Below are 13,962 nucleotides of genomic sequence, written 5' to 3'. Positions count from 1 at the left end.
TTCAATCGGATGATTTTCCTGTTTGCCCAAATGTGTAAAAGTTACTGTATCATCCGCAGAAAAAAAAGTGTTCTTCAGGGTACACTCGCTTTTCAAAACCCATCAACAAAGTGACTGTCAGTACTGACTACACATTAGCTTGTAGATAGTTATCTTAGCTTTCTACTGTATCGATGGATTCCAAGGAGAGTGAAATCGCTAGATGTTTAAATAGTAATGATGTTGAGCTGGTTCAGTCGATCGGTGGCGTCAATTTATTGGCTACTACTTTTTTACCTGAGCCGGAGCACCAATGTCGAGACCGAGCCCCGCCTTGGGAGGCAACCGATGAAGACCACACGTCAATTATTGTGCTTCAGTGAGTCGAGGTGAAATATGTCAGTGATGCTGTGCAACAAATTGAAAATGCTTGCATGGTCAGGTGCACTTGCAAGTCCAACGAAGGGTAGCCCTGCTATTTGCTTTTTACCCCAAAGGAGATGAGACGTGACAAGATGAATTAACTCACCAATGGTACTGTAAGTGCTTGTCATTAAATTATTATTCAATTTTTGTTGGCTGTGTGTTTCTGTGTCTGTCTAACGTTATCTGTCAGTGTCTGTGTGATGAGGCACAAGTATACTGACTAGCTGGCTAGTTTATTAAAGCCAAGTGTGGGTGAGTGAGTGAGTGGCATTAGAGGGAGAGAAGTGGAGGATGTGTAGCTAACTACTCAATGTGGCTAGTAACTTATGGGACCTGTGTGTGTGTGTGTAATTGATTGATAATGGAAGGCCGTTTGGGTATTTGCGTGTCTAAAATACACGTCAAATAACACTATTTGAAGCTTTTAATTTGATGCGTCAAATAACACAGTTCTATTATAGAATGTTGTGTGTGATGAATTTGCACGTGCAAGCCAAGCGCCACCACTACTATCAGTAGTGTTAATGATTAGTTATTGGAGAAACAAGACCAAGATGAGACTCTGGACAAGGCGGATACGGTATATTAGAGGCCGTTTATTCAAACATAATGATATCTGGCAAACGTGCAGCACGGCTCCTATTCGTCCAACCCTTAGGGAGCTTTCGGAAAAAGAGGAGGTACAACATATTTGGGCAGTTCATTTATACATTGAAATGACGTAGGTAGATTCTGGTAGTTCTGGCTCCTGGTTGGTTGTTCGTAGGTGATAGACAGTCCTCTCCAGCCTGGCGTCAGTATCCCATTGGTTCTCGACAGAGTTCTTTGTCTTTGGAGCCCATCCCAAAGGGTTTTGAGCAGTGTATATTTATGGGTTGTCAGTGTGTTTTATCTTATTCCGCCACCCTGGTGGGGGTTTCCCGTGCAGTTAGTATATTGAGAAACAGAGAGAAGGGGAGGGTATGACACAGAGTACAAGCCAAAATTGCATGGTTAAGCCCAGGCAGACAACAGTCAGTGAATGCGTCATTACATGTTTTAATATGTTATTACAACACCCCCTCTTCACATCTATTAGACGTGACAAAAACTAAAAGTAAGAAAAATAGAACAGGAAATTTTAGGAAATTTGTAGTCCCCCTCTTCACGTCTCCAAAGAGACGTGAAAATTACTCATATGTGCATGTTTCAAACTCCACCAGAGGATCCTCCTGTTGTAGGAGGGGGAACATCAGTGCAGGGTCATTATTTGGTGCAATAGCAGAAGTAATAACTCGAGAAAGCAGGGAGCGGGCACATGGGATGCAACAACAGCCACAGAGGGTTAATATTGCAACAAACACAGAGATAGAGACCAGAATAGAAGAGACCAGGACCTTATATTTACCAAATGCATCCATCCAGGAGTCCCACGTGCTGGTATCAACCCCAGAGTGGGATTTCATTTTACCATTCAGGGTACGTAGTCCTTCTAACGCAACAGTGAGACTGCCATCAGAGGCTGTGTTATTGGGGATAAATGTGCAACATTGCTCCCCAAACATAAAACATATCCCACCCTTCTCAGCCAGCAACATGTCAACGGCAATGCGATTTTGAAAAGCCATAAGGGAGGTTGTTGACCATGTACGGCCTCAAAACCTTGTTGAGTCCAGTTTCCTAATTTTTGGACATTTGAAATGTATATAGTTAATGCGGTCAACATTTTTATTCACAGTGCACCACCAGCAGAGAGATGATTCAAAACCTGCGGCGACCTGGTCCACCAGCTTGTACTCATCAGGGACCCCCCTAGGAACACCTATAGCATCAATATACGTGGGATCCCCAACAGTCAGGGCTGCTTCCCGCTTGGTTCTGGTAGGCAGAAACTGTGGGTCCACAGCCTGTATCCGGGTCACCAAATCACCCACACCTATAGGGTAAACAGAGATAGGCAGTAGAAGTGTTACAAGCGCACAAGTACCCGTAGCCTTATTGGGAGGTCTGTCAAAAAGCCGAGGTCCCCCACACCACCACCAGATGTCAGCCCTGATCACTGGCTTAAAAACACCAACTACTACGATAGTATTTGTACACCAACCAACAGGGAGCAAACCTAACTGTAGTATACCCCCTGTCATGTTAATACAGGAGAATTCGGCCCTGGCAACATCAGAGGAAAATACTGGTGCCCTGTCCGTAGCGGAGACAACAGGGTAAACTGCATCCCACAAGACACAATTACCAGTCGGATTGTCTTTGTCCATAAGGGGCATTAAACATCCGATCTCAACAGTAGCCGGGACAATGCGGAGCAATGTTCTGGCACCCATGCAAACTACACAACTAGTGGGGGTTGTATTGGCTGCTTGTTCGGTCAATAATAACCAATTGTTAGACAAACCTGAGATACCTGTAGCAACCCGAATGTTCTCATCCGGGGTAGGGGTGGTGACCACTAAAACAGCAGAAGGCCACTAAAACACACAAGGTGGTGCTCTTCAACTCCTGGGGGGTGCACTTAGTGACCCCCACCTCACGCCTAGAAACGGTATGGTCTTGTGGTAGATAAGAGGGAAAAGAGAGAGAGTTAGTTTCACCTGGCAGAGTAGAATTCAGTGTGTGAGTCTGTAGTGGGTGCATCTGTTGGTCTATAAGCCATGTGAGTGTATTTACAGTGACTCCTCCCATGAGAAGAAAAATAACAAACAGGGGTCCGGAGATCCCCAACCGTTCCCAAGGAGTATGGTGTGACTTAGTCAGTGAATATGGGGCTGAACCTCCCATTTTCCCTGACTAAGGAGGTGCAAGATTTGGGGCCGAATGTAGACCACTTAGGTCGGTTCTGACTTCCGTCAGTGTGCGGGAAGGGGTTGGAGCTGGTGTACAATGTGTGAGGTGGTGCCAAGGTGCGCCCAATTTACCTTTGACCTGGACTGAGTGTGAAGTAACCTCCTTCACTTCGTACGGACCAGTCCACCTGGGTTCCAGCCACTTTCTCTTGTGGACCTTTACCCTTACACAGTCTCCAAGTTTTACCTTCAGTGGTGGCGTGTCCCCCGGCAGCTCCCCCTCCTGGACCTTGTGAACCTGGGTAGAGAGTGCTGCAGAGAGAACCGTCAGTTTTTTCACATAATTAGACATTACAATTTATTGCACATCAAGGGCGGGCATATGACCTCCCTCCCTTGGTGGGCCAGGCATGACTTTACCAGTCATTATCTCATGAGGAGAGAGATGGGTGCCTGACCCTGGTGAGGCTCTCATGGCCATCAACGCCAGGGGCAGGGCTTCGACCCATTTCAACTTCGACCCGGCACATACGTTTGACTTGCGCGTTCCATGAGACCTTGGGATTGTGGCCTATAACTGACTTGGCATCCTCCCCCGCCGTTGGAATTGCCTCTACCCATTTGGAAAACCTATCCACCATCACTAATAGGTATTGTTTCCCATTAACCACCTTATCCGTCCCCATGTCAGTGTAATCTATGCTAATATCCTGAAATCATGCATTAGGTAATGGGTATGAGCCCATTGGTGTTCGATATGGTTTCTTTGGGTTGTGTCTGTCACAAACATTGCATTCATCACAAAATAAATCATCGCCATGAAATAAGTCAGTCATATATTTTTTATGTGAGGGTGCCACCAGATGTGCGAGGCCTTTTGGAGGGTCTTTAGTCTGCCTTCGTGTGTGGGGCCATGTGCTTCTCATAAAAGTTCTGGGTCCATCAGTGTGGCCTGCTTCATGGGCATGGGCTGAGTCTGTATAGATATTCACAGTCTTTCCTTTTCCTCTGATGAGGGCCTGCGTCAATCCGATGATTTCAGCTAATTGGGCCGATGCTGGTTGAGGGATGATGGCTGATTGAAGGGTGACATCACGAGGTGAGCTGTTTTTTTTAATAGCTTTTGCTACTGCAGCAACGTATCTGGAGCATGTTGTCTGTCCTACCTCAATGTGGTCAAGTTTGAAAGAGTAGTACATCAAGACCCTTCTCTCCCCCTCTTGTTTCTGGAATAGGACGGATGAGGTAAATCCTTCCCTTTCAGAAACATCCAAATGGAACTTGTTCTTGTAGTCAGGTGCAGTCAGAGCTGCTGCCGCTGATAGATCTGTTTTCAGGAGTGCTATGGCTGTTGATGCTTCAGCCGTCCAGGCCAGGGGTGCATGGAGGTTCCTTGATCGTAGGATGACCGGTGCTGCCACCCCCTCTGGGCCACACACAATGGTACAACACCTGATAGGTGGGGTCAGGTGCATCATGTCTTCGTCCCAGTCTGCAGTGTAGAGGCAGTCATCAGTTTCTGTTGCGTTGAGTGTGCAATGGATCTCAGCCTGGGGAGTCTTATATGGGTGCAGAGTGTAGATTTGAGTTTTCAGTTGGTTAAACTTAAACTGGATGTGAGGGGTGGAAGGCCCTGTGGGTAGGCATTTTAGCCAGTACACTTCTGGGGTTTCAGACAGTGTGGGCATCTTTTATGGCCAGGGCATGGTGTTCCCTGCCATACCTTGAAACTGTGGTTGGTTGTAATCTTGCTGTTGCTGCTGCATGTGGCTGGGTCCTGGGTGGTTGTATTGTAGAGGAGGGGGTCCTCTTCCTCCTCCTCCTCCTCCTGTGTTCGTGGCTTTGGGTAGTAGTGTTTTCATTGCAGTTGGTGTAGCCATGTAGAGGCTCCTCCATGTAGGCTGGGCATCTGTCCCATCAAAGCGGTCTTCCAAGGCTGGTACTCAACGAAGCGTGGATCAGCTGCTGGGCGTAGGGGAAGTTGGTAGGCCCCTTCCTGCTCCTTTCAGTGCTTGTGTCAAGCCTATGATTTCAGCTAATTGTCTGTGTTTGGAGTAGAGGAGAACTGAATAAGATCGTGGCCTTCTCTCTTTAGGAGGCCCGGTTGAGATCCACCTTCCCTTCCTTGTGGGTAGTTCAGCAGGGACCCACCTGGGCCTTGTAATGCTGTGGGGCTTGAGCAATCGGGCCTTTCTTCACAGACGAGGTGGCCTTCTTGAATCCCCACAGTCATGTTCCCTTTTAGCTGTCCTCCCTGCATCATGAAGACCGGGGCCTGTATGGCTGCTGGTGTGGTGTGGGTTTTAAATGGGTTGTGTGGGAGGTATGCGAATGGATTTTGTGAATAGGGAGGTGGCACTTCAGTCTTCTCTTCCTGTGGCAGTGGCGGGTATAGAGAGAGCGGGGCCGATGGGGTGGTCACGGTGGGCGGTGGTGTGTTGTGGTTGTTGATTGTGCCTTCTCTGACGTCATCTGAGGCCCCAGCAAGCACCCCCATCATATCAGGTTTCTTTTGTGGGCGTGTCCTTTTTGTCTCCTCTATTGCCCAGGTCCCTATTCTCAGCTCCGCCTCCGCTCTCTCTCTCTCCTTCGTTCCTTTCTTCTTGAAAAAATGGCTTCTATTCTTTTCTGCCTCACTCTCTTTCCCGTGCCTGACTGCCTCCTCTAATTCTCTTTCCATAGTGCTGAGTTGTTCCCTTGATGGGGCAACTCCACTAATGTAACCTGCCTGGGTCCATCTCAGTCTAATTTCCCCCCATATCGTCTTTATTGATTTATATTCCTGTTTTCCTCCTGCCCTTTCCTGTATTCTCTGATCTAAATATTCATTGAATTTGAGTTTGGGAACGGTAATTGAGACCATATTGACGATTCCCTATGTCTGGGTCCGATAAAAAAGTATGTAAAACAATTTTTTTTTTAAAACAACTAAATGTGCTAACAAGACATTGCACTATGGCCCTCAGCAACTATGTGCACTTAGCCCGTCACTTGGTCGAAACCAGCGATGTATCCCTGGTGCCCACACAGACTTATCTCTCGTGTCTCACCCTCGTGCACACAGAGTTTTGTAGAATTACTGTACTATAATATCGAAAAGGGATATTTGCGAGATAATTATGCGTCTAGGGTATTTTACTGGAGTAATTTTACAGGTTCACACATTTCTACTGCCTGGCGAAATGTTAGTGTCCCAAACGCCTACTTTTGGGTCAATGTCAATGCATTCAGATGCCTTCTATAATATTTGTCAAATGAATTCTAGGCAACCCCAACAGCACAAAGAGAACAGAAATCAATTCGCTACTCGGCACGGCGGCCGCACAACCCCGCCCCAACTTTTGACTCGGCGGTCAAATTTAGAGCCGGTGGTCAGTATCCCTCGGTCTCATGGAACGGTGAATCAGTGACATTAATCTGGAGAGATCAGGTTTAATTCTTTCACTCCTAGTCCAATTATTTAGCTTATTAACTGATGCTCCTAGTGGGATGCTACTCCACTGGTTCCAGTCTTAAATATACGTCTCGATCAATTAACAAAACATTTCATCATCTCATTCATATTTCATTTCACTGAGTTATCGAATCCCTCACCGTAACACCTAAACGATTGCCACATCGAAAATTGCCAGACTATTTGGATCCGATTAAAACAGTGCATCACATTCCATCAAATTCTGTTATCAAATCCTTCACCGTAACACCTAGTCGATTTACATATCAACTATTGCCAGACTATATGGATTAGATTTTAAACAATATATCACATCATATCACATTCTGTCCTCCAATTCCTCACCATGACACCCAGTAAATTTACATATTAACTGTTGCTGGACTATTTGAATCAGATTTGAACAATATATTTACACAGATATCATTATGCAAATGCCTTTGGTTATCGGAAAATTTTTCATAAATTTAACGGCAATTCATACTCACGCACTCAGTACTTCTGACCATAATTTGGATACTGACTATACTATAATATGCAGATTTCGATTAAACAGGTTCTGCTTACCTTTATAGTGTTGAGCTCTTTGGTCAGTTTCCTGAGGCGAGTTGAATCCCCGATGGCTCCTGTAGACAGGTCGCCCGTCCTTCTAGAATCTGTCGTCAACTTGTCTTTTCTCTCATCAAATCTATGGACCGAATTCATGGGTTTCAACCATCCTCTGCTACCAATTTGTTAATGATTAGTTATTGGAGAAACAAGACCAAGATGAGACTCTGGACAAGGCGGATACGGTATATTAGAGGCCGTTTATTCAAACATAATGATATCTGGCAAACGTGCAGCACGGCTCCTATTCGTCCAACCCTTAGGGAGCTTTCGGAAAAAGAGGAGGTACAACATATTTGGGCAGTTCATTTATACATTGAAATGACGTAGGTAGATTCTGGTAGTTCTGGCTCCTGGTTGGTTGTTCGTAGGTGATAGACAGTCCTCTCCAGCCTGGCGTCAGTATCCCATTGGTTCTCGACAGAGTTCTTTGTCTTTGGAGCCCATCCCAAAGGGTTTTGAGCAGTGTATATTTATGGGTTGTCAGTGTGTTTTATCTTATTCCGCCACCCTGGTGGGGGTTTCCCGTGCAGTTAGTATATTGAGAAACAGAGAGAAGGGGAGGGTATAACACAGAGTACAAGCCAAAATTGCATGGTTAAGCCCAGGCAGACAACAGTCAGTGAATGCGTCATTACATGTTTTAATATGTTATTACAACAGTAGCATTGTCAAAGCTGTACAAAAAAGTCTGCAAACACCGGCCACGAACGATGTGTTTACAATGCCGCATTGGTAATAAAGCATTATTTGCTCGACTTCAACTTCTGGGGTAGCTAGCTAGCTTTAGCTTGGTACCTTGCTAGTGTAACAGTATAACTTTAGACCGTCCCCTCGCCCATACCCGGGCGCGAACCAGGAACCCTCTGCACACATCAATAGCAAGGGGAACCACTACTTCAAGGTCTCAGAGCAAGTGACGTCACCGATTGAACCGCTATTTAGCGCGCACCACCGCTAACTAGCTAGCCGTTTCACATCCGTTACACCAGCACCAATACAACCAGACTGAAAATAATGACCATTATTTTCATTATTCTTAGCAATGATTTAGGAATCATTGTGAGCAAGTATTAGCTTGGTAAACACTTGTTGTTCGCCTACTGTAATTGAACTTCAGTTCATGGAAATACATAGCTAGCCAGCTACTTAACCCTGTTGCCCAAAGCTAACGTTATAAGCAGCCAGCTAGCTTCTTCTGGCAAATGAGGCAGTGTTGCTAACTCCTCAGTAAGGAAAGTAGCTACTGGCTGTCCTAAAAGTCGCCAGAAGTCGCTAAATGACATAATCACCTAATTTGTATAATCGGCCATGTGCATGTAATTGTGATGGACGCTGTAGGAGAGGCGAATAACGTCGTGGGAGAGACAAAAAGTGAGTAAAAAACACCCTAAATATGTTTAGAACCACAAATGAACTTTCTTCTGTCGATTCTTGCTTTTTTTTATATCACAATTCCAACCCTCCCCCTTTATCCGGGCTTGGGACAGGCAAAAGTGACCCAAAAGAGACACTATGGTGGAGTTAATTACTTTAAAAAAAGTATTTATTATTATTATTATTTTCTATTTTAGTTTTCTTAATTTGGTTTGGTTTTTAGCCTTATGGTCCACTTAGGAGCCTAAAAGTCATAGTAAAACAAAACATTTTAACCATAGCATTTTTTTGTTGTTGTATACCACATATGTCAGAGTCAAGGCCCGCGGGCCACATCCGGCCCGCAAGAAGGTTTTTTACGGCCCCTGGGATGATCTTGATTTATTATTAGAACCGGCCCGCAGCAAGCCGGCAGCCCGCAGATCTTTTACACGCACCAATACTACATTTCCCACAATGCAAAGGTGACGCACCGAGCAGTAGGCTGCTTCATTTCAATATTTATTGGCACAGCAGTCGTCAGCATCACAGTAAAATTAACTTTCAGATACCCATCAAAAATGGCAAAACGGAAGGTGGATACTGAGAACCGGGGGTTTCAAACAAGGTGGGAGTCGGAGTATATGTTCACGAAGGTAGCTGGAAAACCTGTGTGTCTTCTGTGTGGAGAAAGTGTGGCGGTACTGAAAGAGTATAATCTGAGACGACATTATGAAACGAAACACGCGGACAAAAACAAGAATATGGACATGGAACAAAGGCTACAAAAGGCAGAGGAATTAAAACGAGGCCTCAAATCTCGACAGGCTCTGTTCAAAAAAGCCAAATCACAAGGCCAGGCTGCTGTCAAGGCCAGTTTTATTTTGGCAGAAGAGATCGCTAAATCAGCCCGGCCATTTACGGAGGGGGATTTCATCAAAAACTGCATGATTAAAGTTTGTGACGAAGTTTGCCCAGAAAAAAGGCAACTCTTTTTAAATGTGAGTCTGAGCAGAAACACCATTGCCGAGAGAGTAGACCAGTTGTCCATCAATCTAAAAGAGCAGCTTGTGAAAAAGGGAAAAGATTTTATTGCATATTCCTTGGCTGTGGATGAGAGCACCGACATTTCTGACATTGCCCAGTTGTCAATTTTCATCCGCGGAGTGGACTCCAGCCTAAGCGTGACAGAGGAGTTTTTGGCTTTACGTCCTATGCATGGCACAACTACGGGGCATGATTTGTATGAAGAGGTGTCAAGATGTGTAAATGAGATGGAGCTGCCTTGGGAAAAACTCGTGGGTTTGACAACCGACGGAGCACCTGCGATGTGTGGACACAGGAGCGGACTGGTGGCGAAGATACGGGAAAAGATGCAAGAGGAAAACGCGACAGGTGAGCTGACAGCTTATCATTGTATCATACACCAGGAAGCGTTGTGCGGTAAAGCCTTGAAAATGGAGCATGTAATGAGCATCATCACGCGCACAGTTAACTTTATCAGAGCCAAAGGTTTGAATCACCGCCAGTTCAAGGCATTTCTGACGGAGTTAGAAACGGAGCATGGTGATTTGCCTTATCACACAGAGGTGCGATGGCTAAGCCAGGGAAAGGTGCTTCAAAGATGTTTCGAGCTTCGTGAGGAGATTTGTCTATTCTTGGACAGCAAAGGGAAAGACACAACACAACTCCGAGACGAAATGTTTCTGTGTGAAATGGCTTTTCTGTGTGACATTACGAGTCATCTGAATGCAATAAACTTGCAGCTGCAGGGTCGGGATCGTGTCATCTCTGATATGTACAGTACAGTGAAGGCATTTAAAACCAAACTGACTCTGTGGGAGACGCAGATGCGGAAAGAAAATTTGAGCCACTTTCCCAGCTGCCAGACCATGAAAGAGAAGCTCTCTACCAGTGCGTTCCCGAGCACACAGTTGGCTGATAAAATAGGTATGCTTACCACTGACTTTCGACGCCGATTTGCTGACTTTGAAGCACAAAAAAGCAGGTTGGAACTGCTCGGTAACCCATTTGCTGTTGACGTGGAAAGCTCACCACCAAACCTCCAAATGGAGTTGATTGACCTCCAATGCAATGATGCACTGAGGGAAAAATATGCGGCAGTGGGTGCTGCGGAGTTTGCCCGTTTCCTCCCCGGCACAATGCCCCAGCTGCGCATCCAGGCTGCTCAAACGTTGTCTATGTTTGGCAGCACATACCTGTGTGAACAACTGTTTTCTTTGATGAACCTGAACAAAACATCACACAGAAGTCGACTTACTGCTGAACACCTCCACTCAATTCTGAGGATTTCTTCAGCTCAGAGCCTTACCCCGAACATTGATGAACTTGTGGAAAAGATGGGACACCACCAAGTATCACCCTCAACCTCAAACAAGTGAACATTACTGTGCAATCACATATTTAGAGTTTTTACTCAGTTCAAGTTTAAAAGTTAAAATTTAATATTTGTTTTCACTGCATGTTACTTCTCCTTAAACAAAGTGTTGTTTTTGATTAATAGATTTTTGCACTTTATTTTTTTGTATTTCAATCCAATTATATTTTAAAAATATTTCAGTTGAGTGGATGATAGAAAATTGCTATTATTGTTTTTTCTTTGAAGTAAATTTAGCCCACTTTTGCTAAAATAGAAAATATAGTCTACTGATGGTGCCTTGAATACCGGTTTCTTTCATTTAATGTTCATGTTATGGGGATATTTATATAAAGGAAATTTGTCTTTTGTGTCTGTTGAAAATTAAAGATTACTGACAGAGCCATAAGAAAATATTGCTTTATTTATCTGATCATATTGTAATATATTTGTTAGGTTTTCAGTAGGTTCAATTAGGTTCACTAGACTATATGCGTCATTTAAAAAATTTTCAATGAACATTCGAACAGTCCGGCCCTCGTCTTGTAGCTGATTTTTTTATTTGGCCCTCCGTCCATTTGACTTTGACACCCCTGTTGTATACCATCTACATTAACAATCTATATGAACCAAAAAGAGACAATAGAAAAAACTGTCAATGGCAATGTGAGAAAATTATGGTAACTAGTCCCTAATTCAGGTTTTTAATGTAAGCCAGTGCGGGATCAGCCAGCGGCGGCTTCCCGCATGCGCGATTCATTTGCAGTCTGGACGCGGATGGGTGAACATCTCCTGCTCTGACTACAGCTGGGAGGGACTGCTGTGCGAGGACTGGGCCGCCTGTGAGTGCTTGGGGACTTGGGTGGGGCCCACGGCAGCACCCGCTGCTCGTTGAGAAGAGTAAGAACGATACGTGCTTTCACGCCAGAGTCTCCAAAAGTCTCCAATACCAGAAAAAGTCGCCAGATTTGTCACTAGTCGCTTTTTTGAAAATGTGTCGCTAGAGGGGTTTGAATACTCGCAAAATATAGCGCCTAAGTCGCTAAATTGGCAACACTGGGCTCGACTGTGTTGTGAAGCTAGCCACAATAAGGATTCGGCACAATAGTGGAATTTGCCATTTGCCTTCAAAAGTAAAGTACCTATTTGAAAGTGATGCAGAAGGTTACAGTTGGTGGAATCATGCCATATTTAGACTAGATCATGTTAAACCAGGTTGGAATGTGTAGCAATTAAATGGGGTGTCAGTCTACTCAGTGACACCCACAGAACACAACTGTGAAGAGTTTATGCAAATATTAGCGTTGTAGCTCTTATCACGGGACTGTGCCTGTGTGAAATCACCTCCCCAGTCAGCCTATTGTGTTTATTGACATTCATATTGCACTGTACAGCTTTACCTAAGGATTGGGGATCAATTAATTGGGGTCAGTCTACTCAATACCCAATATATTTTTTCCCACCTCACAGTTATCAGACTCTAAAACATCCACGCAGTATTATTTTTCCTCTGGAATACTGTTCAATACATATAGGTTGACAATAAATGTGGCTCAATTCACAGTTGTTTCAGAGTGCCGGCATTAAGAGCTACGACACTAATGTTCTCTGGGTGTCACTGAGTAGACTGATAACCCCATGTCATTGATCCACACTCCATAGGTAAGGCTGTACAGTGAAATAAGTATGACCCCAATGCAATTCTACTGTATAATAAATCCAGTGTGATTTCTAAATGTTTGTCAAATTAACAAATTGTCTTTTGTTGGGGGGGGGGGGGGGGGGTTCATGCATGCATTTCAATAAGTGCAGGTTGTGTGTAGTATGTGTGTGTGTTATTGAAAGTGTGTTAATATTACTTAAATGTATTGGCTAGAATAGATTGACGATGACTGAATGTTAATAATTATATATTGTTATTTGTCTTATTTTTCAGATGAAAAACATCTAGTGCTCATTGGACAGATCACTGGTTCCATGAACCTCTCCAAGGAAACTGTCATCTCAAAGGAGCAAACAAGCAGAAAGGAGACATCAGATGATGTCCTATTTCCTTGATCGCCAGCAGATCTGAAGACTCATAAGTTCTTTAGAGTAATACAACTTGATGTTTTCTGTTATTTTGGGGCTGCAACAGTATTAAAAGTGCTTCCCAAACTGTTTGCGTTGCCCTTCTGCTATAGGACAACACCCATGACGTATTTATTTATTCCAAACATCTGTCAGCACAAAGATTCAAGTCACTACCAGCCATCAGGATTTAAAACTGCTTTCAGAGGGCATAACCACCTCAAACTTGCTTTCAAAATAAACAATTTGCAACAGAAACTGAACGTCTGTTCAGGAAGTCATATCTAGGCTACTTCCCCATTTCACATTACAAAACATTTCCCAATTACTGAACTATGCAATGAACTATGAAATGCACACACACCATTCAAATTATTGTAAAAGTGCCATCATCCATTCTCCCTTCATTTAAGTAGCCTAATCACTCATTTGAATTGACTGTAGAAGTGAAAGCCAAGGAGCCCTTTTGTTGACCTGTCCAATCAGTGATTCAAGGAATGGAGGAGGGATGGATGCACATAAGGAATAAGAATGGGGCTGAAATACCCAATCCTAGTCTTCAAAGAAGAAGATATCAAATCTCATTTTCACATACAGAAAAGTAGATTTGCCCCAGACAAATGACGCAGCCCCCCCCCCCCCCCCCCCCCCCCAGCAGAGAACACCTTAAAGACCTTGAGTCCACGCAGGTAGACCTATTCATTACTGTGAGTATGAACATTCATAGCTGTGGAGACCAAGTCATTCAATGAGTTAATCACAGATGTACACAATGTCACACAGCAATAGGAATAACATTTTTACTATTAAAATGAAATATTCATTTGGCCGTTATTCAGTTTTATTATTCATTTTGAATATATAATACAGTTTATCATAGATTAACACAGGGTTACATACACTGATAGATTATACTG

The 13,962-nt window shown here is 44.1% G+C and overlaps 1 long non-coding RNA gene across 1 annotated transcript; it reads left to right on the top strand.

The window, feature by feature from the left end:
* The first annotated feature begins 55 nt into the window (after nucleotides 1-55).
* Nucleotides 56-13,303, top strand: LOC118938350 (uncharacterized). The gene is made up of 2 exons (XR_005035641.2): nucleotides 56-518; nucleotides 12,912-13,303. It is a non-coding gene; the product is annotated as an uncharacterized LOC118938350 (long non-coding RNA).
* The last annotated feature ends 659 nt before the right edge of the window (nucleotides 13,304-13,962 follow it).

The sequence above is a fragment of the Oncorhynchus mykiss genome, chromosome 13, assembly GCF_057628025.1.
Source record: "Oncorhynchus mykiss isolate SJ-2025 chromosome 13, ASM5762802v1, whole genome shotgun sequence".
NCBI classification, from domain to species: Eukaryota; Metazoa; Chordata; class Actinopteri; order Salmoniformes; family Salmonidae; genus Oncorhynchus; species Oncorhynchus mykiss.
Note: the sequence above shows the minus strand (reverse complement) of the source record. Positions and strands in the feature narration are given on the sequence as shown.